The 17,892-nt window shown below is 38.3% G+C and overlaps 1 long non-coding RNA gene across 1 annotated transcript; it reads right to left on the bottom strand.

The window, feature by feature from the left end:
* Window positions 1–5,340: 5,340 nt before the first annotated feature.
* LOC117085856 lies at window positions 5,341–11,732 on the bottom strand. The gene is made up of 3 exons (XR_004438102.1): window positions 11,676–11,732; window positions 7,614–7,709; window positions 5,341–6,768 (listed from the first exon to the last, which is right to left on the bottom strand). It is a non-coding gene; the product is annotated as an uncharacterized LOC117085856 (long non-coding RNA).
* Window positions 11,733–17,892: the final 6,160 nt, after the last annotated feature.

Genomic DNA, 17,892 nt, shown 5'->3' on the forward strand with positions numbered 1-17,892 from the left:
GTGAAATTTTTTTTTTTTTTTTTGGTCAGTGGGGACCAGACTGGGGTCTTGCCTTGTTGCTTAGGCTGGTCTCAAACTTCTGGCCTCAAGCAAAAAGTGCTGGGATTATAGGCATTAGCCCACCTCAGCCAACCTTGTAATAATATTTTTAACTATTCCCTGAATTCGTGAACCATAAAATGATTGCATGTACCACAGATAGTAATAGTTGATGTCCTTAATTTTAGTCTCATCCTTATTTATAATAGCATTGACTTCAGAATTAAGGGCTCATATGTTTAGAAAAACAAGAGGCAGATTGAATCTATAACATTTTATGAAAACCATTTACACTGAAAAATACTGTAAATGGTTTTTTCAAAAACCAAGTCATACAATAAATTTTTAACAGTGGTTAGTTCTGATCACTATGATGTTAAGTTTTATGTTTTTATTTTGCTTTGCTTTGCTTTATTTTCCTACTTTTCAAAACATGCTACCCTCAAAATGTGGTTTTAAATGGGAAGACAATGAAAAGTTATTGATATCATCATTTGTCATTATTCCATGAGAGTCTGGGAATGCTGGAACAGAGTAACCCAGGACAATAAGCTCTGCAGACTGCCCTGTTAGTGCAGGGGTACTCAACCACATACCACTGATGGCTCTAGAGCGAAAGGCTTTACTGAAAATGCATCTACATTGTCAGCCACTTGACTTCAGGGACCATGTCTTAAACAATTTGTGCTTGCCAAGTGCATTGCATAAAGAAGGGGCATAGTATATTTGTCAAAAGAAATAATGATCATGGGTGCTAGGGAAGATGATGAAAGAAGTGAGTTAAAGGGCACAAACAAACAGTAAAACATAAGGAATAAATTCAATATTTGATAGCTGAGTAGGATGACTATACTTAAAAAATGTATTGTGCTAGGGTAATGGAAACTTTAAATACCCTGAACACTGTGAATTATATTCATATGAAAAATTTCTCACATACCCCATAATTAGCACAAATTAAAAAAAAAAAAGGACCATGGTAGAAAGGAAAAAAGAAATAATAAAGATCTCAAGACACTTAGAAGTTATAGGTAATTGACAGTCACCTGGATCCAACTTTAACAAAAATCACTACATTCATAGTGTTTGACCTCATAGCCTTTGATCATCCTTAGTTAAATAAAGAGACATCCAGTCTCCTGCTGCTTGCCCAGTTCCTAATTCCACATCAGTCTGTCTTTGTTTCAAACATATCCAGAGTTTCCCAACCCCTGCCAGTTGTCCCCCACCCCCACCAATTTTCTGGCTATCAGAGAGGGCTCAGCTGTCTATCCCTGATATATGACTGTGGTCTGCCCTACCCAGGGAGACCACATAAGCTTTTCCAAAAAATAAACCTCTTCCCAAGTTCTGGAACTTGACCTAAACAATGTATAGATAGAAATAATTACATAAACACCACAGATGCCCTGTCCTTCCTTCCTACCATAAATATCTTTAGAATCAGGCTATAATTAAATGTATATGTCATCTAGACAGACTAATAATATGGTGCCCCCACAAAACAACATTTTGCAAATATTTATCCAACATGTTTTAGTGCTAGCAGGATTAGTGCCAGCAAGAAATAATTTTTATAGCACTGCCATTTGTTTTCCTAATTTCTCCTTGAGGGAACTTTCTATGTTAGCAGGAATAAGACTTGGAAGTCTTCTGAAAATAGTAACCGTATAAGAAAAAGAAACGTGATGAATCTTCTTGGCATCCTTTCTAAGAGGTCAGACTTCATGTACTCCATGAAAGAGGTACAATGGGTTTAAGGAAATAACATTCTGAAATAAAATGTCAAGAAAGGAAAGAAGCAAATTAAGAGGATTACAGAAAAAGTAAATACTCGATAACACTTCTAATTCATGTTGAAAAAAGAAAAGATCTGAATTAACATTAGAAAACCCTGAGAACGTGAGGGAGAGGACAAAACTGAGACGTATTTTAAAGCACAGAGAATAATGATAAAGAAATAAAAACCAATAAGGACAGAGAAGACAGAATCAAACTAATAATTCTATTTTTCTCTCGGGAAGAGACTAAAACAATTGACAAAATTCAAACTTCTAATTAAAGAAGTATCTAAATTTTAAAGAGACTTTGGGGTCACAGATTAAACAGTTCACCTCATTTCTGGGAAAATAAATCCATAATTAGACACACTTGGATAATTATTTAACATTAAAATAATAAAGAAAACAATCATAAATTTTCAGGCTAATGGGGTAGAGTGAGAAGGGAAAATTAGCTTCACTTTTCTGTCTTATAATGTTAAATTAAAAATAAAAACTACAGCTTTTGAACAAAAACAAATTTTATAACCAACCAAGTTGTTTTCCATGAAGAAAAACACTAAAAAGACACAAATATGCATGAACTCGGAAAACATTTCACAAGTATCTGTGTTAAAAATACTCATTGAATATACACTGGCCGAAAATGAGATAAATCAAAGTAATAAACATTAATATTAGAAAATTATATATTAAAAGACTGAGGAGTTGTTGCTGAAATTAAACTCCAAATTCAGGATCTTAATCGGATAATATATACTAAAACAAATTCTGTGGATAAATTATGGTCCTGCTTTCCCTGAGTTTCTCTTTTATTCATTCATTAAATAATTATTAAGCCCCTCCTTTGTGCCAGGCACTGTTGGTCCCTAGAGATACAGTGATAATACAGTAAATAAGATAGTTGTAACCTCTTCTTTAAATCATTCTGCAGTCTAATTTTTTCAGTTCTATTCCTTTTCTAGCAGAAATAATTATTGAGTCACATTCTTCACCCCCAATTTAGCAATAATTTCTTCTCAGATATGAAGTCTGCTTAAAATAATAACAAATGTTATTATAGTTCAGCATTTTAAGAAAAATAATTAAATTATTTTATAGTTGGGACACTGTGCCAGAAGAATTATTTTACAAAAGGTCTTTTGTTTCCCCTCCACAAAAGCAGAATCGCTCAGAGCAAAATAATAGCCGTTTTCATTGCCAAGAAACTTAAATAATAAATTTTTCCCACTTTAAAGATCACATTTAACGGCCAGGTGCAATGGCTCACGCCAGTAAACTCAACACTTTGGGAGGCCGAGGTGGCCAGATCACCTGAGGTCAGGAGTTCGAGACCAGCCTGGCCAACATGGTGAAACCATCTGTACTAAAAATACAAAAATTAGCCAGGCGTAGTGGCAAATATCCATAATCTCAGCTACTTGGGAGGCTGAGGCAGGAGAATTGCTTGAACCTGGGAGGTGGAGGTTGCAGTGAGCTGACATCACACCATTACACTCTAGCCTGGACAACAAGAGCGAAACTCCATCTCAAAAACAAAAAAAAAATCACATTTAATGAACAGAATCCCTTGGGCTCTGTAAGTGGAAAAAATGCAGGTATTATTTGTCACCATGCCCATTTTCACATTGCCTCACCTCTAGAACTTGGGTTGTTTCTGTGCTGACTATACTTTAAAATAAGCCCTTATAGCAAGTAAACACATGAAAATGGTAATGGATGTTATAAAAGGACTTAACTGAACTTGGCTTCATTGCCCCTTCATTTTAGGGTCCTTTATTCTTTCAAAAACAAGTTGATTCTAAGGCCTTGGATATTTTAACTCAATATTCTTTCTCTCTCCCAAGTTTGCTTTGCTAGTACTTCAGACCTAAGTAAGTGAAATTTTGAAATACCAGAATAGTTCATTATAAAGTATTGAAACACTTTATAATGCATAAAGGGAGGATTATCAGTAATTAATCAGTTCTGTGTAAAGGGAGGATTAAATCAGTACTGCATAAAGGGAGGATTATTTTCAAAGTTTAATTCTATTTCACAAATCTCTTTTCCTCTTGGATTAATTAGACTGAACAAATATTTTTGTGTCAAAAGTTTAAGTAAATAAAGTATGTCTAATCTACTCAATATGAAATATTCTTCTGCCATTAAAGATGATGTTTATACAGAACTTGCAACAATATGGAATCTCAGAAGATGGATTAGGTTGGTTGTGAGGGGAAAAATAATAGTCACGGTTTGGTCAGAGAAGCAAACCCACTAGGAAATTTACATAAAATGCATTTACTATGGGAATTTTTCCCTATCCAGTTGTAGAATCTAGTTAAACAATCTATGTGACTCTGTTGCCTCTGTATCTAGTGCCTTAAGTTCACAGGGTGGGCAGTTGGGAAAGAAAGATAGACACAAAGAGGAAAGAGCAAGGACAAACAGGAAGCTGCTGTCAGGCTAGGATATTCCCCTACTTGCAAGCTGATAGATTCACCTCCTACTGTTTTATGAATGTTGGCAGAAGACACAAGACACCTGGATCACAGATAAAGTACTTTGTTACTCACAATACAGCAAATGGCATGAACATCATGCTTGTCATAGTCCCCCTTGCTCCCCAAGTCCCACGGGGGCTTTACAGAAAATCTCAGATGGTTACTGCACATGCAGTGTTATCTATATCACAGCTGAGAAAGACTGAGTTTGGAGAATCCATTACTTCTGTAATAAGCAGTAAGTAGCTTGTTCTTTGTCACAGTGGGAGATACGTCATCTTCAGCATTCTTGCTATAAACACAACCTCGAGAAATGACCAAATAAAAGGAGCCTTAAATTCTTGGCACATTCAACAAGAACACAAAGGCATGCTCACAGCCCATGGTGGATTGCCTCTTCCAATACCTCTGAGGCTGAGCTGAAATCCATGAAAGATAGATTGGAACCTTCCCTTATTTCTCACCACTTCCAAGTCTCCAACTTTGCTGATAGGTGTGTCCTGCAGGGAAGACCAGTGTTTTTCATCATAAAGTGAAATACATGTCTGGTCCAGGAGTTGGGGAGACTGAAGGAGAATGAGGCAGGAACTGAAGCTGATACAGGTCCAACTATGGTACAACACTGACCAGGTGAGCCTAGTCTGTTCACAGTTCCATTTACGTTATAGTTCACAATGTACAGAGAAACCTTTAGGCCGAACTTAACATATATAAGGAGGCAGCTTTAGGCTAAACTTGATTTAACACTGGGAACTGAAGGAAGGAACAATAGAAACCACACTATCCATGTTGTTTTGGAGGGCTCCAAGAATACCTCCCAGTTCAGTGATACTCTAGGAGGCCTCAAAGGTCCTGGTATAAAGTCACAGTGAGGAGCTGTTACAGCAAAGGGGCCCAAAGCAAAATCAGCAGAGGAAAAGTTCTACAGGGCAAAGTCCAGATGAGGCCACACACAAGCTTCCAAGAACCCTCTTCCAGTGGATTCCTATGGGACACACTTCTTATCCCAGTAATAAGTTAAAGGAAGATCGTTAGAGATTTACTTCTCAAGATTTTTATTGAGGGCTAGTTGTGTTGACACTCCCTGCTTAACATGTATCAAAATTCCGAAATCCCAGAAGGAAAGCAGGAGTTCCACATAATTCATATTGTTTGAACAATTTAGGCATAGTGAGCTTCTCTTATCAGTTCTGGTCATGATGAAAACCCACTCGAAACCCAAGTTTCCAGATGCCATCCAAAGGCAAATCTTTCAAGCAGGCATTTCTAAGACTAGCAGTCCCAAACCTGCTATGTAAACTCTTTTTTTACACACGTGTCTTGATATGACAACAATCGTGTCTCCATTGAAACTCTTGCTTTGTTCTCTTTATATGAATGTAGAAATATGTTCTTCTGTTTGTTTTCTAAAAACTCATAAAAATAAAACACCTTTTCCCATTCCATTTTCTATAGAAAGGATTTTTTTCTAAGCTCTCCTCCTAACCTCTCCTCTTCCCTTAATTCACACTGGCAGTAGAGAGGTATAGTCAGTTGGGCTAACTGATTGCTAAATTTGGAAAGAATAACTGAGGGTGTTTGACTCAATTCACACTTAGGATTGTCCTGGCTTCAGGGAACTCATGTCCCTCTGATATTCCAGGAGTCTGACCCTTCAAAGAGAGGGTTACTACATGCACTAGTATTGCTGGCACATTCAATATTAGCAATATTCAATGTTCAATCAATATTCAATATTAGCAAACCCACATGGCAGACCAAGAGCCCTTATCCCAACAGTAAAGATAATTTTTAGACCTCTTCTGCCTTATTTTTTGTTTTAACTTATTAACTTTATCAGAACCAAGTGGGAAGGAGTGTTTCTGTACATGGAGTCCCTTTAGAGGCTCCAACAAAGAACAGGAAGAACTATTTTGAAAATGGTAAAACACTATTAGGGTATTTTTTTTTTCTTTTTCTTTCTCTATATCCTCAGTTTTCCAAAATATGATCCTATTACTTTCACAATTTTTAAAAATTATTTTTTATAACCAACTGAAAATTATATGCTCAAAAGTTCTTGCTATCTTTAAAGTCAGAAAGGAGCTGATTCTTACATAATGAAGTCATGGGGAGAACTACCTTTACACATACACATGGTAAGTTGCAATTTATCTGAGGGCTTTGCAGAATCAACAACTGTGGAAAATCACAGGAATCACACTGAAAATCTTAAATCATGATTGCATAAGATAAAGGATATATTTGCTCTAGATGGGTAACTCTGAATTATACAAAGTTATGGATAAATGTATAATCTATGCAGCAATGTTGAGTATATTTTAAAGAATAAGCATGCAAAATACAATGTTACAGCTTCTCCAGCAGTTTGCACATTTGAAGTTGAAGCAGATTTTTCAACGTTTATGCCCAACGTTTATAGTTGGCTTTCAATTCCTTTGTACCTCTCTTCTGCAGAAAATCTGAAAGCAAAAACCTTTGTAATTGATTTACCTTTTTGGTTCAATTTTACAACCAAAAGCCTTTCTAACCTCTTACCTAATGCTTTTTTATTCAGTTTAGTATTTATTAGAGTTCTTGATGTCAAGATTTGATAAAATCCTCTCTTTCAAGATGCCAATTTTTCTGAGCTTTGCAACAAATTGCTATTTATTCACATGACACCATGTTTCATGAAAAGTGTATTATCATTAAACATTAGAATCCAACACCTTGTGGTGGGATGCTCAGGCTATGAGAAGCAAGAGGGAATGGATGTCTCCACCCTCTCTCACTACAGGTAAAGAAATCTTAAGTGCAATGTTATACGAACTACCCAAATTTTCTCCCCGCAATATTTCTCTCTCTTTCTCTCTATCTCTGTCTCTTCTTCTCTCTTCTATTCTCTCCCCCCACCCCAATTAAATTTACATTGGCTAAAGTGTATGGTGCTATTTCCTTAATAGAGTTAGCAGTGGAAAGATAAAACTGCTTTCTTAGGCGGGGCGCAGTGGCTCACGCCTGTAATCCCAGCACTTTGGGAGGCCGAGATGGGCGGATCACGAGGTCAGGAGATCCAGACCATCCTGGCTAACACGGTGAAACCCTGTCTCTACTAAAATACAAAAAAAACTAGCCGGGCGACGTGGCTGGCGCCTGTAGTCCCAGCTACACGGGAGGCTGAGGCGGGAGAATGGCGTAAACCTGGGAGGCGGAGCTTGCAGTGAGCTGAGATCTGGCCACTGCACTCCAGCCTGAGTGACAGAGCGAGACTCCGTCTCAACAACAACCAAAAAAAAAAAAAAGATGGTTAAACTAGTTTACCTACCTTAAACAAGTTTCTTTCTTTGTATCAAGGACACTTTATTTGTGTCAAATATAGTGTCAAAGATGAAATTACCAGAATACAGGGATAATGAAGAGTCTAAACAAAAATAAGATGATTATTAAAACATGAAATGGATACCCTTCTTACCTTCCTCTTCACCAGATAATCAGGAAGATGAATATACTAAACACCTCTTGGATGGCTACCTATGGAGGTGGGTATTCAACAGCCATGACTGTTCTTAGTAACTTTACTGCACAGTTATAGCTTCTTGATGCAGGAATGGTCAGCTAACACAAGCTGGACCACTCAAATACTGTCATTCTCAATATTTGAAATTTTGAACTGAAAGACAAAGAGACAGGGAATTGTTGGAATGGAGTCATAGTAAAGGCAACACATAAGGGATGAAAAATTCATGTATTCCTGCTGCTAAGTTCCCAAAATATACTCTGCTGTTTTCCATCATACTCAAGATTTAGTTGTTATTTCTCCTATTTCTTTGAGATGAATCAGTGTTGGTTGTTCATCCAACAGTAATTTTCTTCCCTACCTCTTCCTTGATAACAGAAGCCCTACTTGGTAGTTTGTCTAGGAGTCACTGGGCCCCTTCCCAGACCCAAGGCAGTGAAGTCGAAGCCAGGTATGGAGAGTCTCATTCTCCTTACCACTGATTGGTTTATGCACAGGCACACTACAGAGCTTGGGATAAAGTCAACTTTTTATCAACCAAACTTTTTATCACCCTCTTCCCCCCTTATCTGGATATCATCATATCTGCACATGATTCCTGGAACACCTAGAGCCATCTTAAAGCCACAAGAAGAGACTCACCAACATGCTGTGGTTAGAGAGAACAGCTAGACAAAAGGTACCTGAGTCTCTGATTGAGCTACTAAATTAGCCAACTCTGGGACCTCTGGACTTCTTGTTACTTGAGATAATGAAGGTCCATATTGTTTAAGCCAGATGTAATTGTGTTTTTGTTTACTTTGGAGTTAAATAAAACCAAGTGATATATCTAATATACTCACAATCAATTTATTTTGTATACAAAGTACCTGAGTTTATTTCTGCTACTTGTTACCAAAGACTATAAACCAGTCGATTGTGGAACTGTGTGTTCCAAGTTTTACTTGGCTGCATGAACAAACGAGGTCACCTTTACATTAATACTCCAAACACTGATGCTCTGACCCCACACCTGCTTGACTAGCAGAAAACTCCATGTTTTATTTATATGTTTCTCCTTAAAGATTTTCAAAAATCCCATGGGAATTCTTAGACGTCTTAAAGATTTACTAGTTATTTGTTTGCTTTTCATTATAATTTTATTAAATAAATCTTGATTCTTTTTTCACTCAACAATGTGTATGCAAGATGTATTCACATTATTTGGTGGAGCTAGAGTTTTTTTTTTCCATTGCTGAATATTCCTTTGAATGATATGTAATAATTTAATTTATCCATTCTACTCTAGATATAGACATGGTTATATGCAGTATTTTTCTTGAATATTTTCTGTCCATGGTAGAATTATACTGTCTTTAAAACTATATATTCTATTTTCATCATGTAACATTTTAGCATAAGCATTTTTGTGTTGTTAAATTCTATTCCTAAGGATTATATCTAACAGCTGTATAACATTTCATTATGTGTACATACTATAATTTATTTAACCATTTCCCTAGGGTTTTCATTTAGATTGTTTTCAATTACTTGTTACTATGAATAATGTTATAGTCAACATTTTTTACATAGATTTATATCTGTATTTCAAAGCATTTCCTTAGGTCATTTCCAAAAACCTTAATTACCGTGTCAAGCAGTATAAATATTTTAAATCAAATTTCCCTGCAGAAGGATTAGACTCATTTATTCTTTCATTAGGAAGAAATGAGAGTGCCTATTTCACCTCATCCTCACGAGCACTAAATACGCTTGCATGTCGTTCCCTCTCTCTCCTCCCTACCCTGTCCCTCTCTCTCATCTCCTTCAAGGGTTTTCATACAAACCTTGATCACTACTTGGTCAGGTACCAAAAAAGGACTTTTTATGTATAAGAAATTCTAGATTAATTAGACCCTCAAAAAGAAAAAGCATTCGACAATAATAAATTAAAATATTCCTGGATTTTTAAAGAGAAAAATAGAAGAGGAAGGACAATAAAACTGTGGCCAATACTAACTAGATGCTCACCAAACACGTGTTCTCTTCTAAGCACACGATGAAATTACATTAACTAGTCTCCCTTACAGCTGTGTCTGTAACAGAGTTCTAGCTAACGGAATATGGGGAGAAGTGGTGCATGCCAACAAAACTTCCCACACATCAGCCTGCTTTCTCCTTCCATACACTAAATGGAGAAAATTCTAAGGACATAGAGGACAGAGTCATAAAAAGAAAGGAGACTTAGTTCCTACATGATTACATGAAATTCCCTAAATAATCACATAAAATTCCTCCCATCCAGAAATACACTGAAATGAGTGAGGAATAGATTTTATAAAGTTAAGTGCCTGAGAATTCTGGATTTAGATATTAACAGCAGCTTGAATTGTTTATCTTAACTATTACAAAATATTTATTGACTAATTACTATATTCTAGGTGCTTTGTTAGATGTGTTACTTATGTTTCCCTATTTAATCATCATAGCAATTTTACGCAGTAGTTCTTATTAGCACCATCTTGAAAATAAGTGATTTGCCCAATTAAAGACAAGTGATTTGCCCAAGATGGAAGAGTCACAATTTAAATCTGAGTTCCTCTGATGGCAAAGGCCATGCTCATCACACTGTCTCATGCTGCTTGCTGTAAGTGTTTTATATACAGAGGCTGTAAAAATACTTAGGGACTATGATGCATTCATTCAATAACCAATCATTGAGTGCCTACAGGCTCTTTTTTTTTTTTACATGTATAATGGGGCCTATATCTTCTCATCTCTAAATTATATCTCTTATAAACATAGAAATTAAAAATTAGTCATTTATATTTAGCTCATATCATAATAAATTGTTTAATATTTTAAATATAAAGGCCATGTATTTACATGTTTTGAGTGGAGGAAAGTGAGGTGGGGCCATAGAAGGGCAGAAGAGAGATTCCTTCTCAATGATTTTGTTCCTGCACCCCATTTCCAAGTCCCATGAGTTTCCCTGGAATGTGTCAAGGCCTTTGACGCAGTGGCTGATGGAAAGCAACAGGGGATGGGGAATGTTGTAGAGCTGCCTCTTAAGTGAACCACGCAGCAAGTCACTACAGCAAACTGTTCAAATCACTATGGCATGTTTTAGGCTGCCTGTGCCTCAATAACAACCTACACAAATTTAGCAATCCAGATCCTAAAGAGAAAATAATTTGTGAATGTACACCTTAAAGCTCAAAATTTACAGAGCAATGTCTATCATCAAAAATTAATTTTAGATAGCTTCCTTTTATGTCCAGCTTCAGCTAATTATCAGCTAAACTGTATACTATAGATGCTTCAAGTTTGCCCCACAACACTAAGATGAAAACATTTCATGCTATTATCTCTTTTTCAAAATCATATTATGGCAGAATCTAAATTCTTCATCTTCCATATTAATAAAAGATTTCCCCAAACTTTATCATGCTTTGTGAGTCACTTCCCTTTCCTTGATATCACAAAAGAAACCGGTAGAGCTTACACAATCTTCTAAGGTAATCAGTTCATCTTTGCTCTCTAAAAAGATACAAGTTTAGATGATTCACTTGAAGGGGCAGCTCCGAAATACTCCCATTCTTCAGCCCCTACTGCCCAACATCAGCAACCGCATCAAAGACCTTTCCATCTTCCAGGGTACTTCATGGGAACTGGGACTGGGATACAAACCAATCCCACACAAAGGGCCCCTCTGTACTCTCCCTGCCATCCCAGCCTTAGGGCACTACCTCACCTTCTCTACTCAAAGCCTACCTTCCTGCTCAGGGGTAATACTACATATCCCTGCATCTTACTTCCAATCCTACCACCCAAAACTCATGAACCAGAGACGCTTCCCACAGGTCAAACCTAAAGGAACACAACACCAACCTTTTCTTTCTGGGTTTCAGTGAGGAAATGAGATCTTAATTCCTTCTGGTGAGGATGCAGCAGCAGCAACAACAAGAGAAAAAAACCCAGGAAATTAATAATAATGATCCTTTCACATATATAAAAACAGAATCTAGCAATAGACAATGATAACATAAAACTAGTCATTTTACTTAAGATAATATTTTAATAAAAAGCCACTGGAATCAGGATATTCTCAGCAACATTCATTAACTACTCAGGAATGGTCTACTTCATTCGTCTCACAGGCAGTCTGACATTTATTATTCAGCAAATGTTTGTCACATGCTTTCTACATGCCAGCCATGGCACTGGAGGCTGGGAATATAAAAATGTCCATGCTTGAGCATTTCCTCTGTCCAGGTGTGCCTTCACAATTATTAACTCATGTAATTCTCAGTGAAGTGCACCAATATTATCTTCATTTTATACATAAGGAAAATGTCAGAGAAATCAAGTAACCTGCTCAGTCATAGAGCTGGTAATTGGTGGAGAAGGGATTCTAACTCAATTGGTCTCACTTGAGAGCCATACTCTTTATCAGTACCCTAATGAGATATATTAGGTATTTCTGTATAGCACCCATATTAGCAGAATGATTGCCAGAACACCCCATCCACATCCCCCTGCTGAACCCTGGAGTTTCCCATTCCAGCATCCCTTTCCCTAAGACCCACCTAACTCAGATGCATCCCGCTGTGTAGATCCTCCAGCCGAAACCCTGATCTGCACTTCCCCAGGGTAGATATAGGCCTTTAACACCCTAAACACTAAAAAGATGTTGGTAGGCTTTCCCACCCAACATGTACTGAAAAACACAATTCAATATTTTGAAATGATACAAGCTTAACTACACTGTAAGAAAAACCATTCAGGCCAGCCAAAGTGGCTCATGCCTGTGATCCTAGCACTTTGGGAGGTCAAGACTAGGGGATCACTTGAGCCCAAGAATTTGAGGCCAGCCTGGGCAGCATGGTGAAACCTCGTCTCTACAAAAAATACAAAAATTAGCTGAGTGCAATGGTACACACTTGTAGTCCAAGCTACTCGGGAGGCTGAGGCAAGAGGATCGTTGAGTCTGGGAGGTCAAGGCTGTGGTGAGCCATGATTGGGCCCCTGCACTCCAGCCTGGGTGACAGAGTAAGACCTTGCCTCAAAAAAAAAAAAAAAGAAAGAAAGGAAATCATTTTGTTCTAAATTTTTAGATATAAATTTATATGAAAGTTTGTTGAAACTGAATCAACATCTCTTCGTTTTCTCCCCCTTTTTTCCCCCTCTGTCTTCCTGATATAAGCTTACGCTTAATGTAGGGAATCCAGTCCAGCCCAGCCCGGCAAGGTATTTAGGAGGCCCACAGGGGAGGAACCTCCATTAGACTGAAATTACTTTAAGCTCTTAAGCAGAGATTACTTCTCTCCACAAAAAGAGATGATCCTCAGTAGCAGTGATTATCTGTAATTTCTTGAAGTTCTCATGAACTCTGAAATTCTACGTGGCTCTAGCTGTTATAATCATTGTTTGCTTAGGTTTTTTCTTCTAAACAAGGAGAAATGAAATACCATGGACTTAGTCGTCTGTGGAGTTTTTGGTTTATATCTGCAAAACATTGTGCTCTGCTTGATGATAAATGTACCCTTTATCTTAGTTAGAAAGATAAAGAAATATATTTTTTTAAAGTTACATGAATCTATTTCTTTACCTCATCAACAAAATTCCTCCTATTACATCTCTCTCCAATACATATGCTTGAACTTTGTGTTAATTGAAATTAGAAATAATTAAATAAACTACCAAAAAATATCAGTGTCAACTGCACAAAGGACTCTTTAGGCAGAGAAGAGCATAAGGCTCAGAAATGCCCTTCAGGGGCCGGGCGCGGTGGCTCACGCCTGTAATCCCAGCACTCTAGGAGGCTGAGGCAGGTGGATCACGAGGTCAGGAGATTGAGACCATCCTGGCTAACACGGTGAAACCCCGTCTCTACTAAAAATACAAAAAAATTAGCCGAGCGAGGTCGGGAGCACCTATAGTCCCAGCTACTCAGGAGACTGAGGCAGGAGAATGGTGTGAACCCGGGAGGCAGAGGTTGCAGTGAGCCGAGATCGCACCACTGCACTCCAGACTGGGCAACAGAGCGAGACTCCATCTCAAAAAAAAAAAAAAAAAGAGAGAAATGCTCTTCAGGGACTTACATTCTCTTGGAGGAAAGAGCTGAATAGTATAGCTAAAGTACATAGTAATAAATTTCCGTCAACTGCAGAATATAGATAAGATATACTGCTGAATATAGAAAAATGAGAGATCTCTTGGCTGAAGTGATTAAGCAGGTTTTAAATATGATATTGAGGTTTGGACGGGACATTAAAACTGAATGGATTTTCATAGGGAAAAAGATGAGGGGAAGATATTCAGGTAACATACTGGTGAGAGCAAAGTAGAAAAGCAGAAACTGTGGTTAAGAGTATGAATAGCAACTTAACTAGAGTGGATGATCTATGTCAGGAGAGAAGTGAGAGCTAGGACTAGAAAGATGGTTAGGGACATTGTTTACAGAATGAGGAATTGGGGCTTAGGCAGTTGACTGTGGGAGCTACCAAAAGTGTTTGAGTTAGTGAAGATATGACGAAAGTGGTGTCTGGAAAGCAAACTGACAAACATGATAGCAGTATTGTCAAGATTTGTTTCCATGGCCGGGTGCGGTGGCTCATGCCTGTAATCCCGGCACTTTGGGAGGCCGAGGAGGGTGGGTCACGAGGTCAGGAATTCAAGACCAGCCTGACCAACATGGTGAAACCCCATCTCTATTAAACATACAAAAATTAGCCAGGCATGGTGGTGGGCACCTCTAATCCCAGCTACTCGGGAGGCTGAGGCAGGAGAATCGCTTGAACCCGGGAGGCAGAGGTTTCAGTGAGCCGAGATTGTGCCACTGCACTCCAGCCTGGGCGACAGAATGAGACTCCATCTCAAAAAAAAAAAAAAAAGAAAAAGATTTGTTTTTATTATTGTCCCCCCACCCCAGAACCTTCATAGACATTTTTCCCCTAATTGCCATCCCCTATAAAGTGTTAATAGCACAGATTAACTGTATGTCTGTTTATGCACTGTGTGTATATATCTGTGCTTTTTATATGTAAACATGAAAAGAGTATGATTTTTTCAGCTCCCAATAATCAGTTTTCATCCTCTTATGAGTGACATTGCCCCCACTGAGAATGTGTAGATTGCAGGATGTGTAAAATTGGATGATGTCTTAGTCCATTAGGGTTACTATGACAGAATACCATAGGCTAAGTAGGTTATAAACAACCAAAATTTATTTCTTACAGTGCTGGAGACTGGGATGTCCAAGATCAAAGTGCCAGCAAATATGGTTGCTAGTGTGTGCCGCTTCCCTGGTTCATAAATGGTACTTTCCAACCATGTCTTCAGATAGTGGAAGGGACAAACAAGCCCCCTGGGGCCTGTGAACAAGGGCACTAATCTCATGCATGAGGCTCTACCTCCCACAAGGTCCCACTTCCTAATATCACCACTTTGGGGGTAAGGATTTTAACATAAATTTGGAGAGACACAAACATTCAGACCATAGCAGAGAATGATATATCAACAAATGGGAGTAGGAAATATCTTTGTATTCCATGTAAAAGCCCAAATGAGCACAGGGGATAAAGAAGACAGGGCCTAATGAAAGAAAATATGTTAGATCAGAGCACAGTTTGGAGGTGGACTGAGCTAACAGCAGGGCAGTCAACCAGGAGGAGGGACAAGGAAGTGTTCTAAAGAGGCGGCCACCTCAGAATAGGTGCAGGCAGCGGTTTGCACCTGGGTTTCCAGGAGAAGACTATGAGGTCCCAAAGAAGCAGACAGCACCCACTAACAGGGAATCTGAGCTGGAGACTGGGGCCTGAGAGCCACAATCATCTTGGAACTGTGGCAGATTCACAAGATTGCCAACTGGCAAAAGGAGAGGTTGACAACAGACAAAGCTGCTAGAAACAGAAGCAAAGCAGAAATTAAGTCCTAGGAGCCCAGGACATAGGGGACAAGAGAAGCTCTGATTTGCAGACTAATCTGGGACCCAGAGATGGGCACTCAGACCTGGCCCACAACCCAGGAGGACAACTAGTGATTCTTGGTGAAGGAGGTACAGAGGTGGTTAACCATGACTTTCTTCATGACAGGTTGACTTGGCCTAGTAATAGAAGTAAGCCTGAGTCTTCAAGAAATGAGATATACTGGTCATACAAAGGAATCTAGGGATGACAAAGGCACCAGAAATCAGGCAGTGTTGGCAGAATGGCAGAAGAAGCTGTAAACAGCATGGGCACTTAAGAAGTCATTTCAGAACATCCAGTTCAAGATGGAAGTCTGAGCCATGGACTCAATTAAATGAGGATAATGGGAGTAAAAAACTCACTTGTAAGAGAATGGAAGGAAGGCCATCAGCACAAGAGAGATGTCATCAAATTTTTGAGAAATGGAAAGCTGAAGAAGTGGTGACTGATGAAGCCCTAACCAGAAATACACAGAAAAGAGGCTCAGATGAAGAGAAAGGCTCTCTCCAAAAGCAGACATACAGTTTATCTGTGCTCTTAAAATGTCATGAGGAGTGGCATTAGGGAAAAAATGTCTATGAATGTTCTGGGACGGGAAACAATAATGAAAAAAAGTCTGAAAAATACTGCCCTAACATTTGCCAGTTTACTTTCCAGATACCATTTTTGTCATGCCTCTGCTTGCCCAGGAACCTTCAGTAGCTCCCATGGGCAACCATGTAAAGCCCCAATTCCACATTCTGTAGTTTAAAGCTCTTCCTATTTTGCCCCCAACCAAAGGAGGATGGTGAGTTCTTGCTCTATTAGTTCCCATGAGAGCTGGTTGTTTGAAAAGTCTAGCAGCTCCTCCGGTCTCTCTTGCCTGCTCTTTCGTCATGTGACCTCTGCACAAGCCAACTTTCCTCCCACTTCTGCCATGAGCGGAAGCAGTCTGAGGCCTTCCCCAAATAGAGATGCTAGCACCATGCTTCCTGTACAATCCACAGAATCTTGAGCTAAATAAACCTATCTTCCTTATCAATTACTCAGTCTCAGGTATTTCTTTATGACCCAAATGGACTAAGACAGCCACCCTCACCTGCTGACATTTAGAGGCCCCCAGGATGATGGCTGTGCAGCAAGCCTAGAGAGAAATCAATGCAATCAAAGGATGGAGGCTTCAGGAAAAAATTTTCAGGAAGAAAAATATGTATAAGGTGCCATCAACATCGCATAATGCTTGGATATTTCGAACACTTAAGAAACAATAAAGGCAGGTGTCATGAGGGTGGGAAGGACAAATACACAAGGGGAATGAAATCATAGAGCACAGCTGGGTTAGATATTAGCCAATTTATCTAAACATTTTTCTTCCCAATTATAGAATCAATATACTGACAGAGCACACAAGACTTAATTGGGATCAGAGAATATAAATAGAATCAACCCTTAGAAACCCTAACAATTTCAAAGCAAAATTACACGTGACATGTTGGAAGATGAAAAGGGAAGAGGAGAGATGAAGGACATCTCTAGTGCTCTAACCTTTCAAAATGAGGAGATCCTTTCTATAGTTTTGGAACAAGAAATAAAAATGCAAATATATTATTTAAAGTGACATAGGTATTGAAAAGAGGAACTAAGAACAATCAGTAGAAAAGAAAATGAACAGCGAATGGGGTAAATGAGCTTAACCACCATCTATCATGGCAGGAATCCAATAGAAAAACCTGAAAAGAAGGAATGAAGAAATCATAGTATATGCATATTATTTATAAGTATGGATAGAACTACCTAGAACAAATAAAAATGGAAAATGATAAAAATGTTAAAAGAGTTCCCCACCATGGGAAATGGACTGGGAGTGGAAAAATTGAGAGAATAAGGACTTTTCTTTTTCCCAGGAAGACTTCCATATTATTTAACTTTTTAAACATTTGTATTTATTACTTCGATAAAAATAATAAATTTTTTCATTAATAAAAATAAGTCGTTTGTATAATCCAGATGCAGTAATTGGTTCCAAAAATAGGATAGCAGCAGAAATGGAAAGAAGAGGTAGATGGAAAAGACAGAATGAAGAAAGAAGTATGCAGGCTTGATCATTAATTTAACACAACAGACAAAGAAAGAGATGATATAAAAATATTCCCGATGGC

This window comes from Trachypithecus francoisi, unplaced genomic scaffold, assembly GCF_009764315.1.
Source record: "Trachypithecus francoisi isolate TF-2019V2 unplaced genomic scaffold, Tfra_2.0 Lachesis_group1, whole genome shotgun sequence".
Lineage (NCBI taxonomy): Eukaryota > Metazoa > Chordata > Mammalia > Primates > Cercopithecidae > Trachypithecus > Trachypithecus francoisi.